This window comes from Felis catus, chromosome D1 (assembly GCF_018350175.1).
Source record: "Felis catus isolate Fca126 chromosome D1, F.catus_Fca126_mat1.0, whole genome shotgun sequence".
In the NCBI taxonomy this organism is placed as follows: Eukaryota; Metazoa; Chordata; class Mammalia; order Carnivora; family Felidae; genus Felis; species Felis catus.
In genome coordinates, this window is record NC_058377.1 from 97334981 (window position 1) to 97349627 (window position 14647).

General features: G+C 51.8%; 1 protein-coding gene across 3 annotated transcripts in view; it reads left to right on the forward strand.

The window, feature by feature from the left end:
* Nucleotides 1-14647, forward strand: part of PRDM11 (PR/SET domain 11) — an 89601-nt gene that overhangs the window by 17415 nt on the left and 57539 nt on the right. Inside the window, exons 1-2 of one of the 3 annotated variants that reach the window (XM_045039168.1) lie at nt 3416-3477; nt 3995-4126. The exons of 1 other annotated variant lie outside the window; for it this stretch is intronic. The gene's annotated coding sequence lies outside the window, so the exon portion shown is untranslated. Of the gene's footprint in view, nt 1-3405; nt 4127-14647 lie in introns of those variants that run through there. One more of the 3 variants, XM_045039167.1, reaches the window with a different exon arrangement.

Sequence of the window (14647 nt, forward strand, 5' to 3'; positions counted from 1 at the left end):
GCTGGGGCTGAATGGAAAGGAATTTGGCGTTGAGTGACCTTGCCGTGACGGCCATCGAAGGTCTGTTTGGACCTCAGCAGAGAAGTGGTTAACAGAGAGCCCCCGGTGGCCTGTTTGTGATGAGCTCCAGGAGTTTGCCCGAATGCTGACTTTTCCTAGTGACAGAATACCAGAGCTGACAGGTCCTGACAAAGTCAAACCTAACCACCTTGGATGAACTGGGGCCTGGACCGGGGGAAGGAATTTGTCTCAAGTCTGTCCACCGGTGGAAGAGGTCAGGCTAATGGTTATCTGCGGACAGCTTACCCCTTCGCTCACGCAACCCTGTTTGACTATTATTATTCCCTTCTTCCGGAGGGGTAGCTGAAGGCACAGAAGGGAACGTAACTCCCCACCCCCTACAATGATACACTTGTGAGCGGTGGGTAATAGTCCATGCCGAGCCGTCTCACCCCAGAGCTCACGTCCCGACTTCCAGACCACGCTGCCTCTTGGAGTGGAGTTTCAGGGTGGCTCACACGTGCTCGTTTGCTTCTTCCACTCGGCAAGTGTGTGTTGAGCCCCTGCCGGGTACCAGGAACGGGGGACTTGGGAGCAGCCCGAGTGGACAGAGCCTGGGCGGCTGGTGAGGACCCTTCCCCTGCGCCCCATCTCACCCGAGTCTGGGTTCTCAGAGGACAGCGTGCGCCCAGCACTGCGGTCCCAGCCACGCGGCCGTGAACTCGGATGCCGGGCTGGGCAGGGAACACGGCCGGCCGGGGCCGTGGAGAGTAGGCACTGGAGCCCATCGGAGCAGGGCCCCCACCACCCAGCTCCGGCAAATTCTCGCCATGTGGAGCCACCTGCCTGCTGTTGCCACTCCCAATTTTCCAGCGAAGCTGAACGTCGTGTTTTTGCAGGAGATCTTCCGTTTCTTCGGAGTTGGCAACTGGAACAAAAATACAAATTAAGAAAAAAAAAAAAAAAACCTCAGAAAACAAGAACGAGCCACCGGTTTGTAACCTGCGGGTCCTTTCTTCTGCTGCCTTTCTACAGGCCGGTTTCCGGTTGGATCAGGTTCCGATTATCCCGCCGGGGCCACCTCTCCCAGGAAGCCCCTTCACTACCTGCCATGGAAGACCATACCCCACCCCCTGACTGTAGGGTGTCACCCCCGTGCTGGACTGCCACCTGGGAGTAGTGGAAATCGCATGGGCTTTGACTTGGATAGATTCCAGACGGCTGCTGTGCGGCCTTGATCAAGGCGCTGGTCCCTCTCGGAGCCTCTGTTTCCCGTCTGGGAAACAAGTAAAGTAAAACTGTACTCACTAGGTTTTTGAAAGGACTAAACACAGTAAGACAGAAGCTCAAGTCAATCAGGACTAGGCCAAAATGGAATTTATGGGCCTAGCAAAGTGCAGAGTCCAGGACCGTGCGCGGCTTCAGGAACGGTTGGATCCAGGGCTCGCACGGTGTCGTCGGCGCTTGGTCTGTTCATCTTAACTCTGCACTCCTTTGCGCTGGCTCCTTCCAGAGGCAGCCTAGTGTTTGTGGTGCCACGGTGGCTGGCTGCCAGCAGATCCCCGCAGGTTCCTCCAATGCCCCAAAACCGCCACTCCTGACTGGCTGGTCCTTTACCCTTCCCTGCACCATTCACTATGACTGGCAGATACGCATTCTCCGAAATCGTCTCGTCCTTTGCTCCTTTGCCTGTGCCCGGATAATCGATGTCTGTCACTGTTTCGAGACTGAGCTACGTGCCTTAGTAAATGGCCACAGGGGACACACATGGAGACCCCCAAGACGTGCCCACGCATGCACACACATAGATCGGCAAGAACCCCACGCTTCTGGCCAAGACTCTACGAATCAGCAGGACACGTGACTGCAGCCCAGCGAACGGCAGGGTCATTACATGGTGGCGTTGGTCACTGCACCCCCCAGTCCCATGGGGTGACACAGTGGGCCCAGACGGTGACCGTGCAGGCAGTGGGGCAGTTCAGATGGGTGCTCTCCAAACTTACACGCGTGTGCCCGTCACCTGGGGCTGTCTCTGATGCAGGAGGTCTGGGGTGGAGCGTGGGACTCTGCCTTTCTCCTTCTTCTTCTTCTTCTTTTTTTAACGTTTACTTATTTATTTTGGGGAGTGGGACGGGCAGAGAGAGGGGAGGCAGAATCCCAGGCAGGCTCCGCGCTGTCAGAGGAGAGCCGGACTCAGGGCTCAAACTCACGAACCGCGAGATCACGACCTGAGCTGAAATCAAGAGTCGGACGCTGAACCGACTGAGCCGCCCCGGGCGCCCTGGGACTCTGCATTTGTAATAAGCGCCGGGTGATGCCCTTACGGTTGGTCGGCGGACCACACATTGAGAAGTAAGGATTTAGGTGACTTTTGAGGTTTAGTTTTGAGATTCGGGGCAAGACCGGGAGAAGAGAATAAAGAGCCAGTGAGAGGGGCAGGGGCAGGAAGGAGCAGCGAGGGGGGAGGAGGAGAAGACTGCTGAGGAAGTAAAGGCAGGGTGCCAGGCTTACAGGGCCCTCCCACCCACATTCCCCCAGCGACTCCCTCCACAGACCTTCCCCTCCGGTCTCACCGTGCACTGGGACCCCTTTCCTTGGATCCAAAACACCACGTGTTGTTTCCCCGGGGCCCTACCTCCCTAAATGGAGGCTCCAGCCCCGCAGGCGGGGGAAGTGTGGGTTTGAGAATACACAGGACACCCTGGACAGGGGCCGGAGAAGGGAGGGTGAGGGGGTGCCCGGCATAGACCCGTGGCAGTGGGCTCATCTCCCGCCACCGTCCTCCTGGAGGCTTTGAGCAGGTCAGTCCCACCTGGGCCTGACTTTTCGAGCCAGGAAAGGCGGGCCCTGGGCCCAGTGGTCTGGGTGCAGGCTTTCAGCTCCCATGGCCTGCTGGAGGCAGTGGGATGGGAGAGCTCACTTCCTCCAGCCCTCCTCCTTAAAAGCCACAGGGGACCTGGGTGCAGATGGCTTAGACTCCCCGCCTTCCTCATTAGCATCACGGGGGAGGGGGCGCAAGTCCCCTACCAGGGGACAGCAGGTGGTGGAGGGGAGCCCTCTCTGCCCACCCCCCCTCCATCAGCAGAGGCCTCCCCTTCTGCGCCGTCTTTGCTGGTTGCTCCCTGCCCGGGAGGTGGCAGGACAGCCTGTAGGTTATTTTTTAAACCATCAATACCAACACGCCTTTGAAAACTTTTTGTTAGATAGAAGAGTGTAAGAAACTTCCGTGTACCTGTCATGCAGCCTCAACGATCAGTAACTCATAGGCGTTACTAATCTGTTTTTTGTTTTAATGTTTAGTTTTTTATTTAGAGAGAGAGAGAGCAAGGAGGAGTACAGAGAGCGGGAGAGAGAGAATCCCAAGTAGGCTCCACGCTGTCAGCACAGGGCCCGACGCGGGGCTCAAACTCACGAACTGCGGGATTATGACCTGAGCCAAAATCAAGAGTTGGATGCTTAACAGACTGAGCCATCCAGGTGCCTCTACTAATCTGTTTTTTTAAATCCAAAATGCACGAGTCCGGTGTAAAACTCTGTTGGATGCAAGACCCTTTCCTCCTCTCGCCCTCTGGCCCGGGAGCAGAGGCAACCACAGGTTAAGAATATTCTCTGCATCCGTGGGCCCGTGTAAATGTGCGTGTCCTTTTTATTTGTTAAAACAGGGCCTGTTTGTTTTATAGAAAACTTACACAGCTTACTCGCTTCGTGTCAGTTGCCATTCTAAGTATATTTCAAACATGAACTCATTTAATCCTAACAGCCTTACCAGGTAGGTGCCCCCAAGCACAGAGAGGTTAAGGAACCGCCCCAACATCACACAGTGCTAAGTGAAGCAGCTAAGGGAGTCGAATCTAGGCAGCCGAGGACCAGAATCTGTTCTCTTAACCACCGTTTTCTGCGGCCTCTCAACTTAGGCTATCTTGCCCTGGGTTTTGTTTTCACCACCGATTCTGTAACCCATTCAACGAACGTTTATCGTGTGCTCACTTTGCAGCAGGCACGGTTCCCCTTGCGGGGGATCCAGCACTAAACGGAAGGTCAACATCTTTCTGCCCTCCTGGAGTTGACATTCTGGCCGGGGACACAGAGAGCAAATGATATAAATGGGCACCACGTCGATTTGGTGGTGAGTCGTGCTCAGGGCCAAAATCCAACAGGGGGGGGCGGGGTAGGACCGGTCAGGAGCCGGCAACTTTACGTAGGTGGCAGAGAATGGGACACTGAGCAGAGAAAGGCCCCGACGGGAGTGAGGGAGCCCCGCGGGTCTCTGGAGGAGGAGCATTCCAGGCGGCAAGACAGGAGCATGGGGTGCTGCAGGCCGAGCGAGGCAGCCCTCTGGCTGGGGTGGGAGGGAGGGGGCACCCCGTAGGCGCGGAGGGCGCAGAGGGCAACGGCGTCTTGTCTGGAGAGCTTTGCTGTTTGCCGCGTGTGACACGGGGCTCCGCGGAGGGTTTGATCTGACAGGTTGTAACAGGCTCACCCGGCTGGCCGCGGGCTGGAGGATGGACAGCAGGTCAGAGTGGAAGCCGGGAGACAGTCAGGCTGCCCTTACAGCCCTTCAGGCCGGAGGGAGACGTCGCCCCGACCAGGGTGGTGGCCACGGTGGGAGCCGGACGGTTGTCCCATCACCTCCTGCCCTGAGACAGCCGCCCGTGCACCCTGTCATTTATTCAACCAGCCTCCAGACAACTCGTAGGTTATTTCCAGTCTTTTGCTGTTCTAGACCGCGCTGCGGTGAATACTCTCGCACGTGTATCTCGGTGAAATTCCTAGAAGTGAAATCGCCGGACAGAAGGTCATGTGCATGTTTTTCAAAGGTTCCCGGCATATACTGCCCTTCACAGATACACCAGCAGTGCGTGGGAGAGAGTGCTCAGGTGATAGCTGCCGGCCGTGGGCTTGGGGGACCGGGGTGCCAGTGGGGAGATATCGTGGGCGCTCATTTGCCCCTTGGGAGGCCAAGGTGCCAAGGCAGAGTCTTTTTTTTTTTTTAAGCTTATTTATTTATTTTGAGAGAGAGAGAGAGCGAGCATGGGGGTGGGACAGAGAGAGAGGGAGACAGAGAATCCCAAGCAGGCTCTGGCTGTCAGTGCCGGGGGCTCCCAACTCAGATGGTGACCTGAGCCAAAATCAAGCGCTTACCTGAGCGAGCCACCCAGGCACCCCAAAGCAGCGTCTTTACAGAGGCACAGCCAGAATAGGTAGGCAGGTGCCTCGACCTGTGGTCGGGCAAGTACCAGGGGGGGATGGTGACAGCTGCACAGAATAGAGACCCGCCCTAGGGGGCTCGAGTAACAAAGAGGCATAACAGGGGGTGCACAAGTAGGCCGATTGCAGGAGCAGTTGATTCCCTTGTCCGCTGATGTCCCCGTCCCTGAGATGTTTTCCAACACCAGCCCGTTCTTTGGTTCTCTAACACCAGTTAGGTGTCCCAACGGCTCAAGCCACCCAGAGTTAGCCCTGGTCCCCACAGATTGAAGACTCGGTCCCACGAGACCGTCCCCACTTCAGGGGGGCTGGGGGGGTGCTCCGTCAGTGAAGCGTCTGATTCTTCATTTCAGCTCAGGTCCCTGAGTTCGAGCCCCGCATCTGGCTCCGTGCTGACAGCACGGAGCCTGCTTGGGATTCTCTGTCTCCCTCTCTCTCTGCTGGAGACCGGCTGCAGGTCCTGGGGCACCCGTATTCCTTCTCCTCAGCTTCTGTCGTTTGGTAGAATGACTCACAGGGTTGAGGAAAGTGCTTTACTTACAGTCACCGGTTTATTATAAAGGATACAACTCAGGAATAGCCAGAATGGAAGAGACCTCGCACAGGGTTAAGTCCGTGGGAAGGAGCATGGAGCCTCCGTGATGTCTCCGGGTGCGCTGGCCTCCCGGCATCTCACGTGCTCGCCGACCAGGAAGCCCTCTGAATCTCGTTCGAGAATTTGTTGAGGCCACTTCCTGAGTGAGAGAACATATTTGCAGATCGTGTATCTGATAAGGGATTAATATCCGAAAGATGCAAAGAACTCATGCCATTCGATAGCAAAAAACCCAAACAATCCTATTAAAAGGTGGGCAGAGGATGTGCCCGCAGAGCACACAGGTGAATGTGGATGCAAAAATTCTCAGCGAGATACTAGCCAACCGGATCCAACGAGACATTAAAAGGATTATTCACCACGATCGAGTGGGATTTATATCTGGGATGCAAGGCTGGTTCAATATCCACAAATCAATCAGTGTGATACATCACATTAATAGAACAGCTATTGTCAGAAGGGCAACAGGTAGCGAGTGATGGCCAGGATGCGGAGAAAAGGGAACCCGGGCACTGCTCTGGGGCTGTAAGTTGGTGCTGCCACTGTGGAAGACGATATGAAGGTTCCTCAAGAAACTAAAAGTAGAAACACCATATGATCCAACATTTCCACTTCTGGGCATTTATCCAAAGAACGAAAACGCAATTGTGAAAAGATCCCTGCACTCCCATGTTTATGACAGCCAGGGCATGGAAACCACGGAAGTGTCCACGGACAGGTGATTGGGGAAAGAAGATGTGATATAGATACACGACGGAATACCATTTACCCGTATAAAAGAATGAATTCTTGCCCTTTGTGACAGCATGGGTGGACCTCGAGGGCATTGTGCTAAGTCACGTAAGTCAGATGCAGACAAATACTGTACGGTCTCGGGGCGCCTGGGTGGCGCAGTCGGTTAAGCGTCCGACTTCAGCTCAGGTCACGATCTCGCGGTCTGTGAGTTCGAGCCCTGCATCGGGCTCTGTGCTGATGGCTCGGAGCCTGGAGCCTGCTTCCGATTCTGTGTCTCCCTCTCTCTCTGCCCCTCCCCGGTTCATGGTCTGTCTCTCTCTGTCTCAAAAATAAATAAACGTTAAAAAAAAAATTAAAAAAAAAATACTGTATGGTCTCCCTTCTCCATGGGATCGAAACCAAAGCAGACCAAGCTCAGAGACACGGAGAACAGATTGGTGGTTGCCAGAGGGGTGGGGGGAGGGGGGAGGCGAAAAGGATGAAGGGAGACAGAAGAGACAAACTCGTAGGTGTAAAAGAAACAAGTTCTGGGGTGAAATGCCCAGCGAGGTGACCACAGTTACCAATACTGTATTGCATATTTGAAAGGTGCCAAGGAAGTAGATGTTAAGTGTTTTCATCACAAGAAAAAGGCATTCTGTAACTACGATGAATGCTACCTGCACCTGCTGTGACAATCATTTCGCAGTGTAGATTAATACCAAGTCATTCCCGTATAGACCCAACACTAACGTAATGTTGTGAGTCAACTATGCCTCAATTTAAAAACCTAAGAATCTTTGTAGATCTCAATCTCCAGCCCTCCTGCCCTCCCAGGAGGTCAGTGGGTGGGGGGCTGGAAGTTCTGGCTTTCTAAACACTGGGTCTCTGGGACCCTCCCCATTTTGAGGCTATGTAGGGACCCCACCGGAAGTCACTCATTAGCAAAAACTCAGGTGTGCTAGAAAGGGGCTCCTCATGAACAACAAAAGATGCTTCTATTACTTGGGAAGTTCCAAGGGTTTCAGGTGTCCTTTGCCAGGAACTGGGGACAAAGAACAGATATATTACTTATTCTGCCACACCTTCCCTCTGCTCTGGCTACCAGCTTCGTTCTAAAGGGTGCTTCCCGAGGAACGTGGCTGCTTTCTGCAGCAACAGCTGCATCCTTTCTTATTCAAGTCCTGAGATCAAAGTCCTTTTCTTCCTTTGAGGGGCCTGAGTTGGTCAGGTGTCTGACCTTGACCTCCTCGGGAGGGGAATGTCAGGTGCTGATGAAAGGCCAGGTCCATGATCCAGTAATTGGGGAGGGGGGTGGTATTGCCATAATCGGTTTAGATTCATCTGAGCCCATACCTGGAGCTGATGGTAGGCTCAGCTTCTGAATCTTATAGGTCCTGGGAGGGAGGTGTCGCACCTGAACATTGTTCGGTTCTATTAGTGGGAGGAAAGGGGGAAGGGGATCCAGGTACCATCAGTGTTCCCTGTCAGAAGCAAACACATAAAAAAGGTGTGTCACTCTTGGGAACGCCTGGGTGGCCCCGTCGGTTTACTGTCTGACTTTGGCTCAAGTCATGATCTCACGGTTCGTGAGTTCAAGCCCCGCGTCGGGCTCTGTGCTGACAGCTCGGAGCCTGGAGCCTGCTTCGGATTCTGTGTCTCCCTCTCTGTCCCTGCCCCACTCATGCTCTGTCTCTCTCTCTGTCTCAAAAAATAAACATAACACATTTTTTTTCAAAAAAAGGTGCCACTCTTGACCGCCTTCCCCACTTGACTCAAGAAAGTTTACAGTGCTTCTCCCAACCTACTTCTTTTTACGTTTTATTTTGAGAGAGAGAGAGAGCACGCGCGTGCAAGCTAATGAGTGGGGGAGGGGCGGAGAGAGAGAGAGAGAGAGGGAGAGAGAGAATCCCAAGCAAGCTCTCGCCTCTTTGCTGTCTGTGCTGAGCCCAGCTGGGGGCTTGACCCCAGGATCCACGAGACCGTGACCTGAGCAGAAACCAAGAGTCAGATGCCTAACCAACTGAGCCACCCAGGCGCCCCTCTCCCAACCTCTTTTTATCAAAATCTTATCCATGGTGGAGTCAACCTGTTACCTTTAAAAGGTTCAGCAGGAGGGACCTCCTGGGGAGAATGTGCTCACCTGCCCCCCAGCCAGCTGTACCGCTGATGCTCCCCCACAAACCGCTCTGCAGACAAAGCCTAGAACCCAATCGGGAGCCTCACTGGCCGGACCCCAGTTCCTCCAGCTGCAAAATCACGGGCTGGACTGGGTTAGTTTCCCCCATGGAAGTTCTTTGCTCTTCCTCTTCAGTGCCGACTTAAAAAATAGAGCGTTACCAACATCGTCTAAGCCCCTTCCTTATCCCTTTCCAGTTATGCCCAAAGATTATCCCTGACGCGTCTTCTTCTTCTTTTTTTTTTTTTTTAATGTTTATTTTTGAGTGAGAGCAGGGGAGGGGCAGGGAGAGAGGGAGACACAGAATCCGCACCAGGCTCCAGGCTCGGAGCTGTCAGCACAGAGCCCCACACAGGGCTTGAATCACGAACTGCGAGATCATGACCTGAGCCGAAGTCGGACGCTTAACCGACTGAGCCACCCAGGCGCCCGTGCCACTAACGGGCTTCTAACACTGCAGTTTTGCCTGCTTTTTAAACTTCATAGAAATGAAATTATACAGTATGTACCCTTTGGGGCTCGTTTCTTTCCTCGGCCTCGTGACTACATACTATAGCGTGTAGTTGTGGTTTGTTTATTCTCATTTCTACATAGTAATCTACCCGCTGAGCTATTTTGTAAACATAAAAACTTTAATGAATGTTGTACGGTTCTCTGTAATCAGCAGGACAAATGAATGAGCACGCCAGAGTTCTCCGCTTTTGCCTGGGATGATAGCGGCTAACCGGTTTACCCTGGTTAATCCTGGTTATCGCACACCGGTGTATATGGGAAAAACTAGGAAAATGAACGAGTCATTACACAATGCGTGCAGGCTTTTCGGCAGATAAAATCTTTCGAAGTGGGAATCGTAGAGAAAAACACAAATAGAAGTCTTCATGATCGAAATATCAGGGCCCTTACTGGCCAGTCAGTCGATTTGCATTCATTCATGAAATATACAGCAAGTGCCACTTATGTGCCTGGTATTCAGTCTCTAATTTTTTTTTTTAATTTTTTTAATGCTTATTTATTTTTGAGACAGAGAGAGACAGAGCATGAACGGGGGAGGGTCAGAGAGAGGGAGACACAGAATCCGAAACAGGCTCCAGGCTCCGAGCTGTCAGCACAGAGCCCGACGCGGGGCTCGAACTCACGGACCGCGAGATCGTGACCTGAGCCGAAGTCGGCCGCTCAACCGTTCAGTCTCTAATTTTGAAGCCTCCTTCCTCCCGACCAATTGGTTGGGTCTCAGCATCCGGTGACGAAGTCGGTGAGGGTGGCAGAACCCGAGACATTATTATCTTCGCTAGCAGTTCTTAAATTTAATGAGTATAAAGAGTATAAATGAGCTTTAAAGAGTTAAGTGACTTTTTTTTTTAAGTTTTTAAATTTATTTGGAGAGAGGGAGATAGACAGTGCATACACCTGTGAGCAAGAGTGGGGGAGGGGCAGAGAGAGAAGGAGAGAGAGTCCCAGGCTGCTCAGTGTAGAGCCCGACTCCGGGCTTCATCTCATGAATCGTGAGACCGTGACCTGAGCTGAAATCCAGAGTTAGAAGCTTAACACACTGACCCACCCAGGTGCTCTGAGACTTTCTTTTTTCTCATAAGCGAAAGGAAGAAAAGAGAAACACTTTCCCTTTAACACTGCTTCAACTAACCACATGGAATCTGCCAGAATATATTCTCCTAGACCTGTGTGTGCAAATCCATGTTTCTTTTTTTATATATGTATTTTAATGTTTATTTATTTTTGAGAGAGAGAGAGAGAGAGAGAGAACGAGCCGGGGAGGGGCAGAGAGAGAGGGGACAGAGCATCCAAAGCAGGCTCAGGCTCTCTCAGCAGAGAGCCCGATGTGGGGCTCGAATTCACTAACTGTGAGATCATGACCTGAGCCAAAGTCGGACGCTTAACCGAGTCACCCAGGTGTCCCAATCCATATATATTTCTAAAATGGAATTATTTTATATCTATCTTTCCACAACTTTCTTTTTTTTTAATTTTTCACTGTTTATATATTTTTTTTAATTTTTTTTTTAACGTTTATTTACCCTTGAGATAGAGAGAGAGAGACAGAGCATGAACGGGGGAGGGCCAGAGAGAGGGAGACACAGAATCCGAAACAGGCTCCAGGCTCCAAGCTGTCAGCACAGAGCCCGACGCGGGGCTCGAACTACCGGACCGCGAGATCACGACCCGAGCCGAAGTCGGCTGCTCAACCGACCGAGCCACCCAGGCGCCCCCTGTTTATATATTTTTGAGAGACAGAGTGTGTGGGGGGGAGGGGCAGAGAGAGGGAGACAGAATCCAAAGCAGGCTTCCAGGCTCTGAGCTGTCAGCACAGAGCCCAATGCGGGACTCGAACCCATGAACTGGGAGATCACAACCTGAGTTGAAGTTGGACGCCTAACCGACTAAGCCACCCAGGCGTCCCAACAACCTTCATCTTTAAAAATAGATTTTATTTTCTGGAGAAATTCTAGATTCACAATAAAACTGAGGGGAATGTGTGGAGAGCTTTCATATTCTCCCTGTCTCCGCACACCCGCCATCTCCCGGACTCCGGGAGTGCTACATTTGTTGCAACCGATGAACTTGCCCTGACACGTCATCATCACCCGAAGTCCGTGGTTTACATTCAGGCTTCCTGTTGGTGTTGTACATTCTAGCGGTTTGGACAGAGGTACAATGACATGTATGCACCATTATAGTTGTCCCACAGCATAGTTTCACTGCCCTACAAACCCTCTGTGCTCTGCCTGTTCATCCGTCCCTCCTGCTAACTCCTGGAAACCACTGAACTTTTTACTGCCTACATAGTTTTGCCTTTTCCGGAATGTCATATAGTGGGAATCATACAGCAGGGGGCCTTGCCAATTATCTTCTTTCACTTAGTAGCTTTCATTTTTCACTAACAGTATGTTGAGCATGTGTTTCCATGTCAATAAATATTCTTCGGAAGCATTGTTAATTGCTGTCTAATATTTCACCGTACGCTACATATTAACTTCTCTCCCGTTTTCAAGGTTTACTTTTATTCTTCGGTGGTTTTTGTTTGTTTTGTTTTTGTGTGGTTCTTACCCCCCCCCCCCCCCCCCCCCCCCCCCGCTAAAAATAGTGTTGCAGAGGACAACCTTATGGGTAAATCACTGAACACAACTTAATGATGCCCTTAGGAGAAATTCCTAGGTTTGGGGTTGCTCCTACAAAGGTTTTCTCATTTCAAGTCTTTTGATATGTGTTGCCAAGTTGCCCTCCAAAAAGGTCACACCAATTTATATTCCAACCAGGAGGGTGTGTAGGGTATATCCCCCACGCTCTCGCCAACCTGGAATAGGATAGAGATTTTTAATGTTCGCCAACCTAACAGAGGAAAAATGGTGTTTGTTTTCATTTATATTTATTTGGGTATTAAAGTGTTGTGGCTTTTTCATAAAGCATATCGGCCATTTGTCTTTCTTCTTTTGCAAATTGCTTTTTTAATGCTATTTCCCATTTTTCTACTGGGATGAGCATCTTTATAGTATAGACTTATTAAACGTGTTTCTCTCTTAAGGGTCGTAACTGCTTGTAGAGCCCCTTTTTTTAACGTCAAAAATTTTTTTCATCGACGTGCCCCCCTGATGTCTGCTATACCTTTAAAATACTAAATAAATGAATGATAATAAGAACTAATTATTTATAGAGTGCTTATTGTATGCCAGATACTATGCTATGTAAAACGGCCCTAGGAGATGGGTCCTGACATCCGTCCCATTGGACAGGGAAAGGAAGGTAGGAGTGGTTAATTTCTCCAAGGTTACGTAGCTTGTAAGTGGCTGTGCTGGAATCAGTTGGTGAATAAAACACATGATGACATTCGGCTTCTCCGAATTCAGTAACGTTTTAATATAAACTTATCATTTGTTCATCGTAAAAGTATGTATATACATTTACAAATCTGTCTCACGTGCAAGTTCAAGGCGTATCATTTATTCTCTCTATAGGCAGTGCTTGCTGGGCATTTGATTCAACAACTCCCTTAATAATTCCATGCTCTCCCCCCATCGCCCCCGTGATTTACCGTTAAGAACCACGTTGGACCTTTTATTTCTCGAGAAAGGGAAACTGAGTCTCGGGGCAAGGCAGGAACTTGCTCAAGGTCTCCTAAAAAGTTTATGGCACAGCCAGGACTGAAGCTCAGAGCCGGGGAGGGGGGGGGGGGGGGCGGGGGACCCAGCCCAGGTCACCGCATGACTGGGGCCAGCCCTCTGATGGCCTGTCCCTTTGTTATGGGACGGAACAACACAGGATGCTGTCAGACCTGGCCAGCAGACCTGTCAGATTCTTGTGGTGCCAGCCTCTAGGGAAACCAAGTGGGCACCGATTCCCAGTCCTCAGGCCACGCTGGCTGCCGGGCATTCCAGGACCCTGGCACGCCGCCAAGGGTGAAAACGGAGCTGCTGCCTCCTGAGTTGCATTCTGCCCCCTCCTCTTGGGTTTGCATCTCATTGCTGGGTTTGCAACATGCCTAATCTCTGCGTGTGCAGACTCAGAGGAGCCAGCTGAGAGGGACCACTGCCAGCAGCGTGGAGTCCTCCGTGAGGCCTGCTGACCACCCCTCCCCCAAGCCCCTCACTGGGCAAACGGGTCCACCGCAGGCCGCGGAAACAGTGGCTGGACCTTCCCCTAGTTGCAGGCTTGACAGCGCCCGCCGAGATGGGCCCCGTGAAGGACACCAACCCGTGGTGTTCTCTCTCTCTTCCCAAACGGACGGCCTGCCGCACGCCATCCTCTCCCTCCCCCACCCCAACTCCCACGGCCTCTGCTCCAGACACAGAAGGGACTTGTAATGCACCTCAGTCACGCAAGCGAGGCTCGGTTCTGGTCCACCAGGCGGCTGGACTCCTCTAAGAATGGAAAGAACTGAATCGTGCACTGAATAAATCAGTGTCAAATAACGAGTGCTCTGTAACCCATCACGTTTCCCTTTTTGCCGTAGCTGCCAGGAGGCTCAGAACCGAATGCGCAGCTGGATCGCTGGCCATCTTATGATAGACTCTTGGTAGAACTGGCCTCAGTCGTTCTCCATGAAATCTCTGTCCTGTTTGAGTATGTGTTTGTGTTATAAATCATCATGATTCTTTTCCCTGATGAAGGTGGGATGTAAATGAAAAGTAAGACATCCCAGGAAATGGCTAGAAGACCTCTCTACTTGGAGAGACGAATGAATGTTTTCCTCGGAGGGGATAGTTTTCCATTCAAGATGCAGAAAAACGTCTACATGTCTCTTCCTCCCCACCCCCATGCCTGCTTTCCTCTCTTCTCTCCCTCCTCCCCTCCATCCTTGATTCTCTTACTATTGCCTTTTCCCTCCTTCCCCACCCCCTTTCTGGCCTGTCTTCCCCCCATCCCCCCTCTCTCTTCTTCCTGCTCACCCTTTGCCTCTGGGTGGCCAGTTAAATACTAATACCCTGGGGCGCCTGGGTGGCGCAGTCGGTTAAGCGTCCGACTTCAGCCAGGTCACGATCTCACGGTCCATGAGTTCGAGCCCCGCGTCAGGCTCTGGGCTGATGGCTCAGAGCCTGGAGCCTGTTTCCGATGCTGTGTCTCCCTCTCTCTCTGCCCCTCCCCCGTTCATGCTCTGTCTCTCTCTGTCCCCAAAATAAATAAACGTTAAATACTAATACCCTTTACAAACGCGTAGCACTTGGCCCTCCCAAGGTCTTGCCCCAGCCTTTCTCTCATTCATTCCTTATGGGGATAACCTGGCAATGATGATGATTTCCATTTTACCAAGGAAGACGCCAAGGCCTGGTGCGTTTAAGTGATGTTCCCATGCTCGCTGCATACACCTATGACTTCCTATCATAGGGGTCCAGGACTCAGGAGTCCAATTCCATTCCTACTCTCCACTGTACCTACCTCACTGCCTCTCAACGCCAGCCTCACCCATCGGACCACCCACCTTGCCTAGCAGAGATCACTGA